The 20348-nt window shown below is 32.4% G+C and overlaps 1 protein-coding gene and 1 long non-coding RNA gene across 4 annotated transcripts in view; both read right to left on the bottom strand.

Annotated features, from left to right (window-relative positions):
• The window catches only part of LOC117692238 (putative leucine-rich repeat-containing protein DDB_G0290503), a 1014555-nt gene that overhangs the window by 136062 nt on the left and 858145 nt on the right, over positions 1-20348 (bottom strand). The gene's annotated exons all lie outside the window — the stretch shown is intronic.
• On the bottom strand, positions 6036-18424 carry LOC136271826 (uncharacterized). The gene is made up of 3 exons (XR_010709811.1): positions 18139-18424; positions 17937-18031; positions 6036-6340 (listed from the first exon to the last, which is right to left on the bottom strand). It is a non-coding gene; the product is annotated as an uncharacterized lncRNA (long non-coding RNA).

Here is a 20348-nt window from a genome sequence, read left to right as displayed (position 1 = left end):
CACTGGTAAATAGATACTTGGCTTAAAAAAAAACAAAAAAAAACAAAAACAAAAAAAACAAACAAAACAAACAAAAAAACAAAAAAACAAACAAACAAAATTTCGTAAACTTATCTAAAATATTTTTCAATGTAAGCCACACTTTTTTCAAAATTGCACAGCTTTTGATTTTGAATAGCAGCATATTTTTCTACAATGTGTATGATATTTTTTATTCTTAAGTGACTGAGTAATCCAAAAACAAATTGGCATTTTATTTTGCATTAAGGATACAAAAATATATTCTTTGACATATAAAATTATGAAATTTATAACTCTGTTATTGTTTGACAAAGGTAGCTCACCAAGAATAATGTTCAAAACATTAAAACCAACTCTTTCAGTAGTCTTTCTGTATATATGAAGACTTAAATCACTCCAGAAAGTTTGTACTTTATCACAAGAAATAAAAACATGTATTATTGTTTCAACATTTTCCATACAAAAACCACAGCAACCAGAAGTTTTAATGTTAATTTTTTTAAGGTATTTTCTACAGGATCAATTCTATGCAAAATTCGAAATTAATTGTTACCACTGGGCAGAAGAACCCCTAGTGGTTTTATAACAATTTTTAAAACATCTTGTACTGATATTGTGTCTACTCCATATGGCAAAAGCTCTGACTCCCATTTGCTGATTGAGGTTGGAATAACCTCATTTTTATTAAAAAAAAAATTATAAACGATTTTTGAACATTTTTCAGAAGATATGAGAGGTTAAAAAAGGTACATGTGGAATAGGAAGTCTTTTGAATGAAGACCTATCTATTTACAATGATTTCAAATATTTTAATATAGCTGAAACCATGCTATTGTATTGCATCACACAACTGTCAGTTAGATTGTATGTGTTTTTAAGAACTCCAAAGTCTAAAAGATTACAATCATCATAAAAAAAATCTTGCACAACTTTTATTCCCTTTTCATACCAGGATTTGTTCAAAACTGGTTTGTTATCCACTTTTATATTAGAGTTATACCGCACAGGAATGTAATGAAATTTGTTTTTAAAATGCGGAGAGTATGTAAAAGAGTTCATATAACGGGTCCAAGCAATGAAAACATCTTTCCAAAAGGCGTTGTTTTCTATTAACAAACAATCAAACACAAAACAAGTTAACCTTTTAATCCATGTACATTTTAGTGATGTAATAAAACTTCTAACATCTACCATTTTCATACCCCCTGACAAGTAGTTTTGTGTTATAAGAGACCTTTTAACTTTGTCTGTTTTGGATTTCCATAGAAACTCAAAGATAGATTTGCATAGACATGATACAATCTCATTTTTAGGAGTACGAAGCGATATAAATAAATGATTTAGTTTTGGAATTAACATACTCTTAATGGCAGTGACACGACCAATTGGAGTAAGAATTCTTCTTTTCCATTGATCCTTAAGAGTAATGATTTTTGGAATCTTAATACTTATTATTCTTCATATGCTTTAATACATTAAAAACTTTATCTATTGTATCTATTTTAGGTGAAGTAAAATTCGAGAACACTTCTTCTAAATTTATATTAACTAAAATTGAATCTGCACTTTTATGCAGAGTTTCAAAATATGTTTTAACTTCATCTAAACTTTTGCTTGTTCATATATGTTGCCAGTATCCTCTAATTCAATTTCTGTTATTGTTTTATTTAAATAATTCCTAGATTCTAAATTAAAAAAAATATTCTGATGGGTTTTCACCCTCTTCTATTCAGCGAGCTCGGGACCTTATCATGTGGCATAACTTTTCTTTTTTAATACTCTTAAGTTTCTTTTTTTCATCTAATTTATTTAAATCAATGAAAGCCTCTGATTCTAAATCCTCAATTTCTTGCAATAGTGTTTTTTTTTTCTTTTTTGGTCTTTTTCTTTTTTGATATATGAAGAATATGAAATAGAATTTCCCCGTATTTCCATCCATGTATGTATATCCAAACTTTGAGGGATGCTGGTCGTCACCGAAAGCACTTCAAAAATTATGTTTTTACGCATTTAATATATTTCACAGAGAATTAAAATATAAATATAAATGCTTACATATATCATCTATTCGATGTTAACTAGACATAAAAATTATATTTCCGGTGAGATATCTCAAATATCCCAGGAAGCCTTTTTTTAAAACAAATGTTTGAACCGCGAGATCTTAGAAACGTTAAACACATTTTATCTAATGTCTATCATCTATGTAAGCGTTATGTTTTGATCACTAACAGTTTCTTAAATCGGGGTGAGGAGGGGGGTTCAAAATTTAGTTTGAAAAAGACAACTTAAAATATTTGATATATCTCACCGGAAGTACATTTTTTTGTTTATTTAACATTGCATAGATGACTTATGTAAGGATATATAAAAATATAATCATTCTATGTAAAAAAAAAAAAAAAAAAAACTAACTAAAATAGGTAAAAAATAATTTTTGAAGTGCTTCCGGTGACTACCGGAAGTTACGCCGAACGAAACAAATTAATGTAAACACATCTTCATACACGGGTCTATCATCCTACACAGTTTGATTGTTCATGTCATTATCGTTTTTGAGAACTCAAGGATTCAAGGTTTTATGTCTTGGGACAGGAAACGGACAAACGGAAGCGCTCATAGAAAATAAAAGTTAGTATTTCTTTGAAAATTAGACAAAACTTTAAGACTTAATTGTCTTTCAATTTATCTAAAGTTGTCAAAGTAAAACAGTTAAACTTTTAATCAACTTAATTTATTTGAACTCTTCCGGTGTGGACCGGAAGTGACGGTTGACAAAATAAAAACAGTTAAACACATCTTCTATCAAATGTCTATCATCCACGTAAGTTTCGTGTCTTGATCACTTACAGCACCATCTGCACAGATTTCTAAACACACACGTACAGACCTGGGAATTTGTTGCCGATGCAATTGTAAAATCGCGATATATAAAGTTCAGCAATCTGTGCATACATTTTGTAAATGAAATATCGTTTTAAATAATAAAGCTATATAATAAGTTTTTAAGAATCATTTATGGTAAAGAATCAAGAATAGTTCAGCAGATTATAATTGTGTCGACGAGAGAGGCCTAACTGTTATCAATCAATCTGTGGCAATGTATGTATGTTTGTGTGTGTGTGTTTGCTACGGATGTGAAAAACTATATTCAGCGAGTTCTTTTCAAGTTCTGTGTTTATAACTTCAAAACAATTGATGAGAGTGAACATTCCAGTAATTCCAATGTCAAATACCTTGTCAAGATACCGGGTACCCAATTTCTACTCTTGTTTACAGCGGGGTCATTTTTTACGGAGGTCGTTTTTCTTCACGCTTAACATGAAGAAAAATGACCCTTTTCTTCAGAAAAATCCAATTATTTAACAACTATGGGGGGGGGGGGGGGAGAGTCGTTATTCTTCGTCTAAACATGACGCCCGGTCATTATTCTACGGGGGTCATTATTCTTCACTACGCCTGCTCCAAAATCTTGAACCAGGTCCAACAATCTTAACCTAATCCAGCATCCGAAACCTATGGCTCAAATTCAGATTCCACGTCCGTGGAGATCATCATTATCATAAGATGCACCATTCATGCAAGTTTAGTGACTATTGGTAAGTAAGATATAGTCTTCAAAGGGAGCCAGCTCCACAATCTTGAACCAGCTCCAAAAATCATAACCTCAACTATTATCCATAACCTTTGGCGGGATTCAGCATTCAAGCCTGACAAGTGCATTAGTATCATAAGGTGCACCACCCATGCAAGTTTAGTGAAGTAAGGACCATTAGTAACTAAGTCATCAAAAGGCACCTGCTCAAAAAACGTTAACCAGGTCCGAAAACCTTAACCTAATCTAGCATAAGACTCACTATTCATGCAAGTTTGATTAAGTTAAGAACGGAAGTAACTGAGATATGGTCATCAAAAAGCACCTGCTCCATAAACTTTGACCTGCTTAATAAACATTAACCTTCTCCAGCATCTGAAATTCATGGCCCAGATTCAGCATCCAAGTCTTTTAGGTCAACAAGAGTGCCCCGATGCACCATCCATGCAAGTTTGGTGAATGTAAAACAAGTAGTACGAGGGTCAGTCAAAAAATATGAAGACAATGTAGCTGTCTATCATCAATATTTTTCATAAAAGTAATAACTAACAGATTAGTCTATGCATCTGCATTTATTCTATTGATATGTGAAGTTTCAGGCCATTTTATGAAACGGTAGTTTTGTTACCCAATTTTAAAAACAACATGTTTTGTCAACACGGGTCACGGTTATGTTCAAAACATGACGTCAAAATGACGCTCGCTACCCCATCTTTACGTCACGCTTAGTCTCTTGCGCCTTTCACCTTACAATTTGAAATGTCATTGTACCACTTAACATCTTATATGCTCACATTTGTTCGAGAATCGTAACTTGGATACAGGACCTCACCAAAAACTTTAACTAGGTACGGTCGCCAATACCGACGCCGGGGTATAGCATAAGTTCCCTCCGACGACTTTGTCTAGCTGAGCCAAAAAAGGTACATACAATGTATATGTCATATTAGATACACGGTTAAAAAAATTGATATGATCTTTTTGTTCAGCAAAGTCATTCAATTATAACGTGATGTGATATGGCGGATTTTATTAAGGAAATAAGATATGTCAGAATGGGCAGAATGATAATCAGTTTTTCTTCTATTTCTTATATTTTTTTAAGCTCCAAGGATTTAAAACCACCGTGTGCAGCACTCTCCTGTCTCCTGTATCCAAAGTGTATACGACAGTTGACAGAGAAGATGCATGCACACTTTGGGTTTTTCGCAAGAGCGGGAAAATGTGCATTCCATCGGCTATTGGACAAAAAATTATGCGGTTTGCATTTTTTGGATATTCTGGTGCAACCTCAGAGCTTCCTTTTATATCAACTCGTATGCGATCTTGCTCATAGATAAATATTTCCGGTGATTCCCAATCAGACGATATTTGTAGCTTCTTTTCATGAATACGTATTTCCTCAAGTCTTTTCCAGTCCTCTTTTTTAACAACCTCGCACCAAACCTGGACACGTTGCTCCGAAATTTTTTTCACAAAAGTCATTAATTTGCAGGGATACTCTATACCCAGAGAAACGAGAAGTTCCTTGGTGATAATTTTTTTTGCCTTCTTTAGACATGCTCCCACGAAACTGCAAACAATAAAAGAATAATCAAATGAATATAAAATCAAAAATAATTATTCTAACAATAAAAAAGAAAAAACAACAGACTTCATATCTCTCTCTCTCTCTCTCTCTCTCTCTCTCTCTCTCTCTCTCTCTCTCTCTCTCTCTCTCTCTGACATACATGCTGAATTTATCGACATAAGTGACGACCGTGTCGTTGAGCTTTTTAAAACGCAGATCCATTAGATGTGTAATTGATTAGCCATCGATACGAAAGAACATGTATTCGATATCTCCGTCTTCTCTTTCGAGCGAATTTCCTAAATTTTCCAGTGGTAGTTGAACTCGAACAGGTTTACTGAATTTGGCCCCTTCAACATGTAATCCTTTGGTTACAGCGATTAACGAGGAACTGTTAGGAAACTGTTCATTTCTTTTCCGCATCTCTTCTACTTTTACAGAATATATCTATAAAAATGATCATTTAGATTAAGAAAATAAATCAAAAAAATCCAAAGAAGCTTTTTTATGGAACGCAATCGAAAATACAAGAATGATAACTTAAAATTTTACTGAACATTACGACACAATAACCCTGCCTTAATTTTAAACGTCTCAGAATTTTGAACAGATCCTTTGGGAAAATCCAGTTGGACGCGATTGTCAGATTCGTGGACATACATATTTCCCGTTGGATCCACCACAAAGACGTTTTCTTTTCTTGTTGCAATGATGAAGAAAGCCTCTACTCTTTTTGTTTTGAATACGGTATAGTCACCCTAAATTTGAGTAAAAAAGATTATTGAGTGTATTTGCATGCATTATTAATTTCCTACAAAATAGGATACATTGCCTTTTAATTTACCTCACATTGCGTTTCATATAAATTCCACCTTCCTTTTGCTAGTACATATGCTTGTAAGATTTTATCACCTGCTTCATACACAACATTTGTTGCTATATAAATATTCAGGTGTTGCCCCGTTCCTTGCTGGACGCAACATCGTTGTTTCTGTTTTTCCCCAGTCTTTTCAAACCAGTAAGCATTAGACGCCAATGATTGAAATGTCTTTAGATCCGGTAGTTTGTCCAAAAGCTCTTGGTTCTTCCATGCACAAACATTCAAGTCAGGTATATGTGATTCACTTAGTATACCGTCTTTCTCGATGCGAATCCTGTGGAGAAAAACATTTTAAATAAAGTGTTACTATATGCATTTTTCTAAGAGGTTCTGACAGAGTGGCGCACTTAGCTTGGCTATGTATATTTACATGAAGTGGAAAACATACTACTAGTATATGGAGGTAATCATGTTCAAAAATCCAGAAATGTAACCTTGTTAATCTGAATATGCAATCGTGTTGGTGTGTGAGCCAGAGTATAAAAGTGTGTAATTCTGATCGTGTAACCTATAAAACTCGGGTATAAACACATGTAAGATTTGACTCAGTTCCTTCGTATGATACACATTTTGCAGCTTTATTGTTTTCATTAGTTAATTAAACCTTCAACTTTGCACACTTTTGATCCGTAGTTTCTGCATTTGTATCTTCAGAATCGGCAATAGGACATCTGACATCATACAAATTGACAAATGTAAAGTCTACAAGTTTGTCGAATTTTGAAAAATTGTTGAGGTATGATTAAAACTGAACAAAACGAGAAAAGGTTCATGTAGTTAAAAATCGTTGCCGATGTGATGAATGCGCTAATTTCTGTAATATAATTATCACATAATGGTATCATACGATTAGGGTTAAAAAGAAACACCTAATATCTTATTTCTCTAAAATAATTTGACATGTAATTTAATGGAATATAAATTAATTCGTACTCTATTTTAGAAATGAGATATCAAGAAATTTCCTGAGGGGGACCGTGGTGAATATATTTTGAGCGGCATGGGGTTTGAACACCGCCGTCAGGTCCCATGTAGCCCCATTGCTTTTGAATTCTAAGAATTTTGATTTAATTTTTAACTGGGTTTTCCAAAGGAAAAATCCGGTTATTGAAATAATGAAAATGGCAGGCGGGTGGGCGGGCGGGATGACTGCCAAAATGTTACCCTTATTGTAGCGATAACTCCTCGTACAGTTTTCAAGATAGGTAGTTTGTTCTTTTGCTGATTAATTAAACATATATCAGGTGTATACAATTTGCTAAGATTTTGATTTCTGATAATTTAATAAAAAAAAAAAATCAGCTGTTAATTTTGGTCATTTTGGGGCAAAATATTACACATAGGGTCCCTACTATTGTATGGATAACTCCTCCTAAAGTTTTGGAGATATAAAGTTGCTCTTTGCAGATCAAACATACATATTTCAGAGGAATGCAAATTGCGTGAATTTTGATTTCTGATAGTTTATGGGAGGAAAAAAATACAAGCTGTTTAACATAGTAATTTTTGGCAAAAATATTGCATATATAGTACCCCATTTCTTTGGATAGGAAGTATTTATCAATTCAGGATTGACAAATGGACTATTGGTAATGTTCAAATAAAAGAAAACCCGGTTTGCTGTCACATTGACAGATTTTCTCTTTGTTATTTTCTGATTTAGTAAGAATTAAACGACTTGCAAAGATTTGGTAATTTTTCGCGGAAAAATATATGCAACTTTACATGTATTCATACCTTTTTAAAATTAAAAAATGATTTTGGTGTGCAAGTGCATGCAAGATAAATAATAAAACAATCTAAAACTGTTATAAAAAGAGGTTTTATAATTATTAATTATAGCACCAAATATTTGTTAAAAATTAAAAGGTTCTGAAGAAATACATACAGTAAGGGTATATTAGTATGTTTATGTTTTTGTAATTATGTTCTTTTTCTTCGGAAATTGCATTTCTGAAATTAAAGACCGAAGTGGGTCAAAAGAAGAATTTGATCGTTAATGAACTGGTAGAGTTTTAATTATAAAATATTTAAAAATATATACTCTATTCAATTTTAATTTGAATATAATTTTACAAAATTAAGTAGCTGTTTTATGGTAAACAGTACATGTTCACAAGTGGCTGTAGAGCTGTACTATAATAGCTTTCCGGAATTTTTTTGTCAACCAACTTCATTAATTGAACCGACATTCAGGACGTCATACTTATATATAAATTTCTGCAAGTTGTATTTTTTACTGACTACTTCTTTAAGCGCAGTTATACAAGTAGTTGTTCGGTTGTAGTATATATAGAACCGATCAGGTATAGACAGGTCATCGAAGAGCACTTAACCCTTTTGAACACGATTATTTTTTGTTTAATATAGGTACATGTGCATACGATGAAGTATACTTGATATGTATTTAAGGTATTCGATGTATAACGACCACATTTTGTACCTTATAAATGAATGGTCTGATATTCTTAATAATGATATCATTCTGAAGGTGTTTTCAAATAAAAATACTTCACCAAATGAATTTTCAAAATATTAATTATGGTCCAACTAATTACATCTTGAATTTTGTATTGAAGTCTATGGGCAATGTATGTTTTAATAAGATTTTGTATAAAGTAACTTAAAATTTGTAAAATTCTCTTGGTTAATACATGCATAAACATTCTCTTTATTAAAATATGAACTAAAATGAATCATTTACCGCAGATATTTTGACGAAATTAAAATTTTCTTTTTTTTTAACTAGGGGAGATAACTCTTAAAAAAAATTTAAGGTGCAAAATGACCGGCTTCTTATATGTTGTGAATGTGAATTTGGTTCATTTCACTTTCATTGTTATCTAGCAATACATATTTAACTGGTTTAAAACAATTGAAAATTGTTCAACATTCCTTCCTTATACATTGAATACCTTAAATTTAAAATTTACATTGTATTCTGTAGATATATTTGGAAATATACAATTATTGGGCGTAATTCCAGTTCATTGTTATTAAAGTCGCGTGCTGATTGTATATTACGGCGAATAAACTGCTTGATAGCTCACTCACTCTAACACCTGTGTTGTTGTTATTTATGAAATACTAAGAATAGAAATACTTTACGAAGTGAAACGAAGAAGAACATAACCCGTAATAATTGCCTGAAATTTAAAAAAAATTCATCTGCATTATAGGCTTTTTCCTAAAATATTGCTGACAATGCAAAATGAAACGTTTTATTTCAAAAAATTGTACACATTTTAATTTCACGACAGTAAATCTTTAATCTTTGGAATTTTTTTTTATTTTTCAGGGGTAGGAGTGTCGCTTTTTATATCTCGTATTAATCAGGATCTGAAAACCAATGTCTCTAAATATAGATTATTTTTTTTTATTGATAACTTTGCAACTCGGTTATTCAATTGACCAGCTGGCCGACCCCGTGAAATTTTTCGCCGGGGGGAGGGGGAAGGGGTGTTATCTTGTCTCAACTTTGTGGTAGCGATAAGGATGCTTTTGGAGATATTTCCTTTATTCAGCCGAGCTCTAACAATTTGCTGCATGTGTGCATATCTATATAATGTATATTCAACAGTCATTTTATGTATTTTGTTTCCCCAGTTCCAAGAAGATATCTGAAGCTGATCGAATTCTTCACTCGCATCTTTTATACACACTCTTGATAAAATGTCAACAAGCTCATAATTTGGTTTTTCGAAAAATCATACTTCCTAAGAAAGATTGTTATCGAAAGATACATGTTATATGATAATAGGCCTACTTAATATTTTTTTTATTTACTCCGTCCCCATTTCGGCGATTACGGCATGCCTTTACCTGCAGCTAGCCTTTTTTATCGGTGACCTCACTGTTACCATATATGGTCATTTCAAAATTCGACAAACTTGTAGACTTTAGGTAGCACAGGACAGAGATAGCCAAGAGATGCATGTCTTCGGAACTCTGTATTTAGAATTTCCTCAGTTCCCATTCAGCACAAATACCTTTAATTCACTCTTTATAAGGCCAATCACCAATTTCTGAAGAAAATTGCTAGTCAAAACCTGTAAAATTCTCTACATACTGGTTTTTATGAGTTTTTGATCCTTTCATATTTTGCTAATCTTTCATGATTTTTCAGCTTTTTAGACATCCCCCAGCTAATTCCCTGCAGAGGGCTGACCTTCCGTACCGCGTTCACGTTGCACTATCACATGTCAGAAACTTACCGGTGTATAGTTTACAATGTCCCATTCACCTACTTTTCGTGTTATTTTACCTCCCGTCTGTAACTTGCAATTTCACTGTGTAAAGTCAACACAACAGTCATAGCCGCAGGTTTCACATTTTACTTCTGATTCTCATGTATCGAACATATAGGGTCTACATATTGCATATCAATTTCAACAAGATACACCCCTATAACTAATGAAAATCATTAAAAATCATTTCATGAATTCTAGCAACACTCATAAGCCTTCAAGTACAGCAACTCTCAAATTTACAAAATATTGACCAGGTACTTTATTCGAAACTGTCCCTTGCTACCTTACATTTGTCAATTTGTAACGTGTCAGTCGTCCTGCTATTTTAGAAAACGGAGATTCAAATACAGAGACTACATATGAAAAGTGTGTATTTTATTGACAGGTTACATGTAAATAGCAAACAGCATTTTACAGCTGCAATTGTGCATCTGTAGGAAAAATAAGATTGAAGGTCTCCGGGGTCAACTTTAAAGTGTTTATGCGGCCTAAATTTTATAGGTTATACAATCAAAATTATACTCATTCATACTCAGGCTCACACACCAGCACGATTATATACGGATTTATAAGTTTTCAGTTCTGGATTTTTGAACACCTTCAATACCCTCCAAACTAGTAAGGCAAATACCAAATTTAAAAAAAAATACACATCAATTCATTTATGAAACATATGATGTATGTACATATCATTTTCATAGCAATTTCGAACGGTATACAACACTTTACAGCGATTATTAGCTGTAGTATTTAAAGTACCTTGACAGTTGTTAATTTAGAAAACAAAGTCCGAATCATTGAATTAAGATCATAATCATAACATGGATCCTTTCATCTAGATAAAAAGTGAAAACATAACGTACAGAAAACAATGACTGAAAATGGGGTTAATTAATTGGGTTATTAAATAGCATTGCAAATCGTTAAAGAAAAAGTTTATCAAATAATTTTGCATTTACTGCATCTTTATATAAAATAAAGCATTGATACAGAGAAAAAAATAATTATCTTGACATATTACGGGACAACGAGGGTCTTGTGATCCCTGCCGATGATAACGTAGGGCGTGTTACGTAAAACATATATTAAGTATTAACAAATTTAAAGCACCAAAAAGCTGATGGTTGCATTGTTTGGAAAGCAAGATGTTTTACAACAATCAACACTATTGATAAGCATTTTAAATAAGTTTTAGTGTCTACTGACCATTCAGTTTTTGAAGTCTGGGAAAATGAACAAATATTTAAAGTCATCGTCTTTAAAATTTTAATGACGCCAGTATCAACAGCATACCGTTTAAAATAAATCAAATCCTATTTACAGAGTAGAATTATTACAAATGATTCTAAACACCTGAAACACAACTAAATGCATAAACGAACCTGGGCTGGGTTTCACAAAAGTATCATTAGATTTGTCGTAAGGCATATCTTAATATTGTCATAAGATCTGACTTATGACAATCATAAGATCTATCACTTTTGTTTCACAAAACAATCTTAAATGTTATAAATCTTTATGTTATGTTTATGCTTGTATATAAAATGTACTTTATAAACATATACAACTCTTAAAGGGGCATGGTCACGATTTTTGTCACATTTTATTTTTCTGTATTTATTAATTTACAATGCTTTATGAATGCATTTCTAAAGATCAAATGAAATTTGGCTGCCAGTCGTTGAGTTTTAGGCAAGATACAGTGCTTGCAATTCTTCGTCATGTAAACACAACTACACTACACAAAGCAAATTGAAAGTTGGAGGGGGGGGGGGGCTAAACTTATAAAATCTTGTCAAACAAGGAAAAAAAATCTTTTGGTTACGGTTATGTATAACTTTGCAAAACAAAGTGTATGTGGAGTGCTCCGACGCCTGTGCTACGCAGTTATGTGTTTTCCTTCATATTTGTAATTTAAATCTTTGAAAAAAAATGACAATTTTTGTAGTAGATATATTTATGTTTGGTTTTTCTCTTTGACGTTGCATTACTGATAAGTTTATATTTAGGCAACTGGTTAAACCAAGGCGTTAAAAAATTCGAGGAAAACGTTAGATATGTTTTTTCTGACATTTTATTTAAAAAAGGGAAAACGCGCTTTTGAAAAACACTAACTTTTTATGAAAGACAAAGGAAGTTCTATTTTTTTTTAAATATATATATTTTTCTTAAAGGTCATATGAAACGATTTTTAACACTATGATTTTCTTTCATAAATATAAAGCTTGGTATAAACAAATGTTAAAATACGTGATGCAAGTTTTTTTTGCCTTTGCATTACTAAGAAATAACCGTGAAAACTGAGCACCTGAAAAAATTCTTCCCCGCTTATCGTTCTTGATTTTGTGGATTTATGACGTCACAAAGACCCACCGATGTAAACAATGCATCAAAACTAGTGTAATTTTACAGTAGTTTATCGATTAAATTTTAGTAATTTTTGCATACATGAACGTGTCTTTCTTTTCAAATGAGATCATTTGATTTCGTAGTAGCCTACAGATGACTTAGTTTTAATTGGTCGTTAATGAATAAATCTAATATCAGCTTCTCACCAGAGTAAAATCATGATGAAGATCCCGTACTGCAGTGGAAATTTAACGAAAGAAATGCTCCAAAATTAACAGCTGATTAATTAATTATCCTTATCCTTTTGAAATAGAAACATCATTTTCTTCTTCGGTACGTATAATGATTGAGCTACATTTAAAGGGATTAAAGCATTTTAATTGATTTGATTTATTTTATCACCTAAAAAAGTATAAGGCAGGCCAATGAAAATGTTTGAGGCATTGTGTACATAGTTTGTATTTAAGAGCTGCTATAAAATGCCGCAAAATTATTCTAAAATTTTATTTCTGACTTATTGATATATACATGTAGCAATATCTTTATATTAGAAAATACTTTGTGTACACGTGTATTAACGTTTTATTAAATTAGATCGCGGAAATATGGCATTTAAGGATTTAGAAATGTATCGGTAAAATAAATCGGTTGTTTGATAAAAAAAGTTATGAACGAATGTGAAGATAATCAACAGATTTTATTAAGTACAAGCATCAATAATGATAAAAAAAACGAAAGAAAACATTGCGGAAGAAAGTGACATAGAAGGGATCTGTGAGTAAACACCGCACATACACGTTGTAAAATCAAAACACCGCACATACAAGTACACGTTTCAAAAACAAATTAAACATTTGAAGAAATTTTTCTAAGACTAAAAATAATTAAATGGTAACATATTTGTGAATTTGAAAGCGAAACAAACATTATAATCGTGAAGCGAATGAGGCACCACGAGGCCTATAAGTTGTTTGGGAAAAAATCTTAATGAATTGCATGAACGTGCAAATGGAAAAAAAAGGATCAATTATTTTTGAATTTGTCAATTTCATTAAAAAGATCGAAATAAAACATATATATATACACGCATATTAAAATTATATTATACTTGCATGTGGATCTATAAAGAAAATCATTCATGAATTCTCCGTGCAGTCTCGAAACTGAATATGTACACGCTATTAAACATAAACGCACACGATTTCATTTCCTGAGAGAAAACATACTGACATGGTTGATTATTGTATAATTATACACGTTTTTATATAAAATAGTATTTTGTTTTCTTTTAAAATGCTGCAAAATGACTTGGATATTTGTATTCACAACATAGCTTTATAAGGCTATTGGGTCTTACTGACGTCATAAGCATGGGAGGTAAGCCGCGTAAGTCAATGTTCGTTTTCCCGATTAAGTGATTTTGATCGACTCTGGCGCTCACTTTTTTCATAAAATATCCAAAAAACAATGTCAGTCTTATTAAATAGGCACTTATGAACTCATTCCCGTATATAACTCAATATGGTCAGGATATCGTTTCATATGACCAACAAAAACCTTCCTGGTACAATTGGTAACTCAAAATCACCGATAAATATTGTTAAATGATTTAGATGCGATATTACAATTTCGTTATAGAAAATCTCTCAATAAAAGTTTATAAAAATATAGACGATATCTCATTATTTAAAACAAAATATTCCTAACTGTGATATAGTTTCAGAATTATCAACAATAATGTTAAGCATTTAGCTAGAAGTTTTGATATTTTTAATGCTTGTAGAGAGTTTTATGACTTTTAAATATTTAATATTGCATAATGCAATTTGACCTTTAAGTTATTAAATTCATAAATACTCAGTCTTAGGCCTCAAGTTTACAATGCATCGACAAAATGAAATGCTCAGCTTTTAATGGTTTATCTGCGATTTTAGTTTTCACAATATTCAAATTTACCTCTGTTATACATGTATTTGATATATCACATTGACATGCTTGTACATATAATCTGGTACTATAATTAATAAATTTGAACAATGCAGTAACTTATACATCATCTTTAAACTTTTAACTGCCTGCTCCTCAAATAAATTGAGGCTGCCTCTGTAAATAAAGGAAGTTTTGAAGGTAAAATAATGCAATTCATAATGTGACATTTTTATTTAGTTTCAACAGATACATATAAATAAAAAAATGCTGTACATACTTACCTGCTCTGTAAAAATAGACTTTAACTATCTATCTATCTATCTATCTATCTATCTATCTATCTATCTATCTATCTATCTATCTATCTATCTATCTATCTATCTATCTATCTATCTATCTATCTATCTATCTTTGCATGTCCTGTGCCTAATTATTTAAATAACATGAATTCTATTTTAAAAATCTAATTTTCCCACAAAAATGTTTGAAATATGTGCGTGGGGTTATTGTATTTCTACATTTAAATCCTGTGAAAAATCTTTCTCCAATGTGTTAACAATGTTACTAGATTGTGACCCGTTCGTGCACGGGTTGACATTGCATATGATATCGGACATTTACGAAATACAGTAGATGCATCAACACACCGTATTGTCGACATATACATAGCAAAGCTTTAAGCCTACAATTATGCTATTAATTTCACTACACTCTGCTTAGTTAGAATAATCTAACTGTGTCTCGGGACAGCCCATTGCCACAACTAAAATGCCTCCCATATACCCGTAATGTTGCAAAAATTTGCAGAATCGCTCCGAAACGATTTTGAAGAAAATTAATAGAGCTGCATTGAAAACAACAATTAAATTATTCATAATAAACAATTTTGATGCTGTCAATATCTTTCATCTAAAAATCTTATTCATATTAATGAAGAAATCAACACCTTTTTAACAACGTTTTTCACTCGCTTCGAATTTATAAATTCGAAGCTACATGTCTACATGGTGTGTAATTACACACCATGTAGACATTCGTAACTCTCGGGATTTTTCATATTAAATGCAGTTAGAGTTATATCCCGTATTTCCTTTGATGGACAGAATATATGACAAAGAATCTGGGGGAATAAGCCGTTGCAAATGCCCACGACCTTCTTATACCTCAAAAAGAAGTAATAAACGTACGAGTTAACTGGGCATTTAAACGGTGGACAGTATTGTCCAAATGAAAATGTCCAAAAAGGCGTAACTGTGCTTAAATTTTATAGTATTTACATATACCTTAAACTGGCAAATTTGAAATGACAATCACGTACTCATTTAAAGAGTTTAAATACAAAAATGTTGATTACTTTCTAAAAATATTACATTTACTAATTTACTTCAGTCATCATATACAACCCCTAACGCAGGGAGTCGACGAAGAGTATGGGGGAGTCGATTCCACCATTTGTAGTAGTTGATTTTTTCCGGAATTTAGGTAACATCTTTTGTAGGTATTTAAAACAAGTTTTTCCCAAAAAAAGTGAGTGGCGTCGGAATCAAATTGAAAGTGTGTGTGTGTGTGGGGGGGGGGGGGGGTAGACTTGTACAAAATATTGACAAGCAAAAAGGTCTTTGGTATGTATAAATTTGCAAAAATAAGAAGGGGACTTGTTATTCGTCACTGGTCATACTTTGTGTTGGTCATTGGTCCGAGTGGTCTATGTGTCTTCTGGTACAACTACTATGCTTTTTCTTTCACAACAAAACACGGATTTGTAATGTGATTTTCCTACCGATACAATTGGAAGTGAAATACATGCCTTGTTAATCGTTGAATTTTCATTAGGCACACACTGTACGTTTCACTTAGCTTGTATTCTGCATTTTGAGCACAATTACATGCTTTTTTCAGCGTATGTCCCTGTTGTGTTAACAAGACTCTCAAGGATTCAGAGATGGAACGTTTTATCTTGCCATTTAATAGTTTCTTGCATGCACAACAATCATCTTTTTACAATATGAAATCGTGCAATCTTAAAGAGAATAACATACATTTCATATTTTATAAAAGCAGTAGAAAACGCATATCAAATAATTTCAAGTTATTATTATCAAATTTTTAATTATTAAGGAAAGAAAAGAAAAATACATTTTAACAATGTATATTATTAAGTATAAAAAGAAAATTACATTTTAACAATGTAAACAAAAAGATAAAAAAAAAAAAAAAACGCGTAAGAACAACCGCTTTTACAGTGACATTTGTTCAAAGAACTCCTCGCTTACCACTACACCACCGATTCACTTGTTTAAAGGGTATAATATAGCTGATTCTATTGTTATTAGTATTACGCAAACAACTGGACTTTTAAAGACCAATCTTGAAAATTAAAAGAAGAAAACTTACTTTTTACCATAGAGTGGGTTTTCGTACCATTTTTTGGAAAATCGAAAAAGATAGACGTTAATATGTGTTATCAATATTCGTTCTTTAAAAAATGGTACGATGACCCACTCTATGAAAAAATATAATTTGAACATCCGATTTCTATATCATTTTGTTGCCAAATTAGCATATAACTATTTTGTTGTCTTAATAACAATTAAATGAGAAGTTACTTTTTGTGGGTTATGGCAGCACTGAATGTATATGATTACATATGTTTAATAAATGTAACAAAAGTGAAATTTGTTAGAAAAAAAAATGTAAGTTTTTTTAATGGACCTATGTGGTTTTTTGCCTCGGCTTATTCCCCAAGATTCTTTTCAATGAAAATTAAGATGTATTTGCAATATCGTTTCTGAGTTTATCCATGCAAATGTGATATTGTAAAACATAAAAACTAAAGAGCCTCTCGTGATTTAGCGTGAATGTAATGCGCATGCGCATGCGCAAAACAATCCAGACGACATCCGGATTTTTAAAAGAATTTTAGTTGATTATTAATTAGCCAAGCTAATAAAAACAAATTGGTAATCTTTCAGTACCAATGACGTTTAAAATGTATATAAAAAAAGTACTCTTTAGATTTCTTGGTATTAAAGCTAAAAAATTCTAGTCTATTATTTTATTATAGTAGTATCGATATAACACTTTTAAATCGACCCTCTCTCTTTCTCTCTCTCTCTCTCTCTCTCTCTCTCTCTTGTGGCGTATAAAGGCGTTCCTAATTAATTACCGGCTGATCTCGGACTTCATAGATTTTACGAGTTTGTTTATTAAGCAAGCTGTGCACTTTTATCTAATGCTCAGTGCATGTACGTCAATGTTTGCTTGAAGGATTTTGAGTAAGCAGATCTCAAAGGAATATAAAATGTTCGTCATGAGTCCTTTAAGCCCCCCAAAAATACTTACACATACTTCCTTTCATGGAGAGGTACAAAAAAGGCATTTACGCGGCCTAATTCGTCACACTGCGCTTCCTCGTAGGTAGAACAAATATTGGTACACTGAAGTATTAGTTCCAAAATCATTTATAAGGAAATCAATTGATGTATATCAAATTATCACATACATGTACACAAAATATAAATTAAATATTATTATATTCACTTACCTGTGCAGAAGACATTATTTCACTCTTAAAGTTCTTATGAGCTTCACGTATTTGGGACTCTTCTAATTTTGAATGCGGTTACACTGCAAAAGTTCGATGGTCCGAATTAGAACTTGTCAGATTGAAATAAGAGTGGCAAGGAAAGGAATAAATCTACAAGTTTTTCTTTTCTTTTTTACTGATTAACATATACATGTACATGCTCCTTTCTCTAATTACGATTGCTATGTTTTTTTCCACTGTTAGCATTGTTTTGGATTTTTTTTACAAAATACATGTTAATAATCCAAACGTAATTTCCCGTGGAATGCCTTCAAATCTTTTTGACTGACACAAGTTTTATAGAAGACCTATTAGTTACTTTACAAAGAGCTTTACTCTAGTTTTTCTTTTCTAATTTCAAGTTTTCCTTTTCAAGTTTTGGGAGTAAGGTACCCATCAGACCAAACCTAACACCAGATGAGACCCAAACTAAACCTGAATTTAACTTTAGTAGTTTACTCGGGGTTTAATTTGAACTAACTCGGGGCTTACTTTGGGTTTACCCAGGGGTTGCTTTTGGGGTCGACTTAACACACAAGTTTAAAGCAGACACGTCTTTAAACCTTACAATCTAACCGCTTTGCACGGACGTCTAAATGCATGAACTACACATTCTAGTAAAATGTTTGTAATAAAGAACAAAGGAAACAACAATCAATAAAACACAAAATATATTTATTCGTAGATAGAATTTCTTCCAAGGTACCCGTATACTTTTGCACAGATAGTGCAGTCTTACCGGTACTTCGCATGCACATCGAACACTTGTGTCGGTCAAACAGAGTGCATAGGACTGCATCTTTTTGAAATACCCGGTGGCACTATATCCAACACAGTAGTTAAATGATAATAAATCCAAGAAAGTAACAACGAAGCTTCGTTTCCATCGGTTTCTACAAAAACGTTCCGTTTTTAAAATTTAGGCGACATTGCTCCATCAGCCACAGTGTGCGGTTTGCGCATGTGCGATGTTATAACATACACATAAAAACGATCTTTAATTATCGAGAATTTTTTAAGCATATGTGCCTGGATTTCAGTCTGTCTTCTTTTGTCGTTCATTGGATATTCCTTGCCAGTACAGTGGTTGTTATAGCATTTTTGTTCAAAACGCGTTTTGGCACGTCTTTTCGTCCGTGATAACGTGTTCGCAACTGTTTTAGAATGAAAGCTTTTAAGTTGTAAGACAGTCCGAACGGATCGTGTGTGTAATCAGGTGATCGGAAGATCGTGCGCCAAACGATTGGACGTATGCTTGTGCATGCCAGAGGGGGTATAATTATGTATACTGCATGTTTCCGTTGATCTAGTAAACATTCTGTTAGTTGGATGCGAGAAAATATGCCGCCAAATAAATGGCCAAACCAACAGCCCAAGCCAAGGTGACGACCGGTAAAATGAAGACTTTAGTGTATATATACTAACTGCAAATCATGGCAAATTGAAGCTGATAATTCAGCAATTATAGTAACCACTACCAGATTACATGAGACATGTTAAGCAACAGTCTCAGGTCGCAGAACACAAGCAGATACATCAGCGATTCAACTTAATCCTTAGATATCTTGAATCACTTGCAAATAAACAAAACGTCGTAAGACATTCATTTTAATGCGTAATCGTTGTATTGCAATTATTTGGATCGCATTCGGTTGCATCTTAATGTTGTTTAAGTCCAACATTTTGAGGAGACTTGATACGACCTCTAAAACGCCTGAAAGAGGCATTGTTAAGCGTGTGCGAGAGCACCTTTGAAGGAAAACCAGTCCGTTTCAATGTGTTGTACAATGTTTGTCCGCCAATTTTGAAAGCGCCGTAAAATCAATTCACCTTACAAAACTTTCCATGCAAACAAATATTTCAGAATTGAGGCACCAGCAATGATAATCGAATTAATATTCGCAGTGCTAAGAAAACAAAAAAATATAACATAATTCTTAAGATATTTTGGTCGAAACGGTGCATTTGGCTCTGAGAGAGAAAGATAAAAAAGAAAAAATTACTAGACTCTTGTTGCTATAGCAACAAAAAGGTCTCCCGTTCCTCATGTATCAATCTGCACATAAAAATCCATTTCTCTCGTGAACAGAAAATGGATATAATATATACTGTAAAGGAATTCCCAAGAAATTATTATCAAAGTTAAACAAAACAAAAAGACAAAATGT

The sequence above is a fragment of the Magallana gigas genome, chromosome 9 (genome assembly GCF_963853765.1).
Source record: "Magallana gigas chromosome 9, xbMagGiga1.1, whole genome shotgun sequence".
NCBI classification, from domain to species: domain Eukaryota; kingdom Metazoa; phylum Mollusca; class Bivalvia; order Ostreida; family Ostreidae; genus Magallana; species Magallana gigas.
The sequence above is the reverse complement of the archived record's forward strand: the minus strand, read 5'-3'. Positions and strand labels throughout refer to the sequence as shown.